Source organism: Macaca nemestrina, chromosome 4 (genome assembly GCF_043159975.1).
Source record: "Macaca nemestrina isolate mMacNem1 chromosome 4, mMacNem.hap1, whole genome shotgun sequence".
NCBI classification, from domain to species: Eukaryota; Metazoa; Chordata; class Mammalia; order Primates; family Cercopithecidae; genus Macaca; species Macaca nemestrina.
The window spans coordinates 123,399,732-123,402,866 of record NC_092128.1 but is presented as its reverse complement, the minus strand read 5'-3'; the positions used below and the strand labels follow the sequence as shown (position 1 = coordinate 123,402,866).

At 47.3% G+C, this 3,135-nt stretch overlaps 1 pseudogene; it reads right to left on the bottom strand.

Annotated features, from left to right (window-relative positions):
• Positions 1–436: 436 nt before the first annotated feature.
• On the bottom strand, positions 437–1,520 carry LOC105493072 (ribosome-binding protein 1-like; annotated as a pseudogene).
• Positions 1,521–3,135: the final 1,615 nt, after the last annotated feature.

Genomic DNA, 3,135 nt, shown 5'->3' with positions numbered 1-3,135 from the left:
AACACTCAGGAGGTCGCAGGTCAGTTCTGGTTTGCAATGTCTAGGGGTGAGTGGCTGTGGCCTCCAGTCAGTCCCGCAGACTTCCAGAACTCGCTGCCCGGTCCTGCTCACCTCCCACTCCGCTCCACTTAAAAAGACAAAATGATTGCATCAACAGACAGACCCCAGAGCTCCTGGCCTCCCACACACCCTGCAGGGACTGTCAGAGTCAACGAGGGCTTTGGCGTCACTCAGCGGTGGCCTTGGGCTGTGCCCAAGATCGTGTTTATCAAATGTGACACAGGTTTGTTTACAAATGGGGGATCAGGAAGGTCTACTTCTCTGACTTCAAGACACTCTCAAGTCTCTAATTCATTCTTTCGGAGCTACGGAAAGTTGGGCCTGGATAACACTGTAGGTTGGTTGGCTGATATGTAAGAAATGTGTACGGCATTTTGGTAAGTCCGACAGTAACTTCTTTTTCCACAGAGGAGACTCAGACAGAGGTGCCCTCCTTTGAGCTGCTGCTGTCCTCTGTCTTTTCCAGCTGTTCCTACAGCTTCTTTACTGTGTCCTTCCCTCTTGCCAGCTGGTCATCCCTTGCCAGCTGGGTCATCTTCAGAAGCTCCTGCAGCTTGGTGGCGGTACGGCCCAGGTCAGTCGTTAACTACATCCCTTTTTATAATCTCTCCTTCAGCTGCACGGCCTCCTCCATTTCCGAAGACTCCAGGTGGCAGGCTGTGCGGAGCTTTTCCAACTCTTCTTGTAAACAACACACTGAGGCCTGAGCAGCCTCAAACTCGACCGTGAGCTTCTGCCGCTGCCTCTGCTTGTCCTCCGGGTTGGCGTCTGTCTGCTCCAGCTGCGTCTTTAGCTGAACGGGGTCGTGCTCGGCTAGGAGGTTTGGGGGTAAGTCTGGGGAGGCAACTGGGGCCCCTGCTAGGTCACCATCCCCCACGTGGCTCTTAATTTCACTCAACTGCTGCCTGAGCAGGACGAGCACATCCTTCTGTTTCTGGGCTTCGCTCTTGGCTGCATCCCGCTGAGATTGAGATTCTAGTAGAAGTTGCCTCAACCCCACCACTTCCATGGCATAGTTCTGGCACAGAGCTGGGGGCTGCCATGTACTTCTCCAGCTCTGCCTTCAAATGCGACCTGTGCTGCCTCACCTGGTCTGAACTTTCAAGTTCTCCTTTTAGCTTCTCTACAGTATCTTTGAGATGTTTCACTGACAGGTGACTTCTCGAATACCTCCTCTGTGGTGCCTACTTTGGCCCTGGACACCTGCTCCTTCTCCTCCAGGCTCTTCTGCAGGTCTCTGAGCATCCCCTCCATCTCCACCAGGATGCCGTGGTGCTGGTCACATTTGGCCTGCAGCGTGCTCCATGTCTCCTCAGCCTCCCTCAACTTAGAGACCAGGTCCAAGGAGGGCCCGCGGGAGCCGGGGGCATCTTCAGCAGCCTGGGCCTTTTTGAGCTCCTACAGTCACTCAGTGTAATTCTGTTGTGCGAAAATCCACCATAATTTGTTGAAAAGAACATTGGTTACACTGGTCCACACTTTCACGTCTGTCCTAAATAGAGTACTTACATGGAGGCGTTTATTTCTGGACTTTCTTTGATTTTATTGGTTTATTTTTGAATCAACAGCACAGTAAATTATCATAGCTTAAAATAAGTTTTACTATCAAGTGATTAAATCTTCTGTCTTTATTCTTCATGCATGTCTTAACTATTCTTAGTCCTTTCGATTTCCAGATAGATTTTAGAATCGGTTTCCAGTGTCCACACATACAAAGAGAATCCTGGACTTTTCATGAAATGACATTGTGTGTACAAATCAATTTTGGGAGAACAAACATCTTTATAAGCAGCAGTTTTAGGTTTACAACAAAATTTAGACAAGTTACAGAAATTGCCCATATACCTCCTGACCCCATATATGCACACTTTCCCCATTGTCAACATCCTCCACCAGAGTGGTACATTCATCGCAACTGATGTGAATCAACACTGACACATCATTATCATGCAGCGTTCATGGTTATGTAGGTTTCACTCTTGTAGTCATTCTGTATATTTGGACAAACTTATAAGGTCATATATCCACCATTAAAGTATTGTACAGAGCAGCTTCACTGCCCTGAAACTCTTCTGTGCTCCACTTACTCATCTCTCCCTTTCCTTGACCACTGGCAAGCACTGATTGTTTTACTGTCTCCATAGTTTCCCTTTTCAGAATGTCATATAGTTGGAATTTTAAAGTATGTATCCTTTTCAGATTGGCTTAACTTAATAGCATGGATCTGAGTTTCCCCCATTTCTTTTCATGGCTTGATAGCTTACTTATTTTAAAATCCGAGGAACATTTTATCATTTGAATATACCGCAGTTTATTTATCCATTTGTCTACTGAAGGACGTCTTGATTGCTTCCAGCATTTGGCAATTATGAGTAAAGCTGCTGTAAACATCTTGTGTAGGTTTATGTGTAGATAAATGTTTGCAGCTCCTTTGGGTAGATACCAAGGAGTGTGATTGCTGAATTGCATGATGAGAATATGTTTAGTGTGAAGTAAAATGAACACACTGGCTGTAGTGAGTGATCACAGGGTCACTCACTGTATCCAATGAGTTAATTTTTTCCATTATTCCCAGGAGAGCAGCTCCAGAGGAATATCCTATTTGCACCTCTGAGCTAAGATGGTTCCTGTAAGCCTGTGTCTGGAGCTGAAATAACATGGCAGAAAACTCCTCCCACTAGCCTCCTTAAAGGCTTCCAACAGACTTCTGGTTTGGGGTTGGAAAATACCAAACCAATCAGGACTGAATGAATTTGAGTTATTCATTTGCATATACAGACCTGATTGAGAGCTGGAGCAGGAACTTTCCCTCTTTAAGGCAGACACCCGGCTGGGCGTGGTGGCTCAGGCCTGTAATCCCAGCACTTTGGGAGGCGGAGGCGGGCAGATCACGAGGTCAGGAGATCAAGACTCTCCTGGCTAACACAGTGAAACCCCGTCTCTACTAAAAAATACAAAAAAACTAGCTGGGCGAGGTGGCGGGCGCCTGTAGTCCCAGCTAATCGGGAGGCTGAGGCAGGAGAATGGCATAAACCTGGGAGGTGGAGCTTGCAGTGAGCTGAGATCCGGCCACTG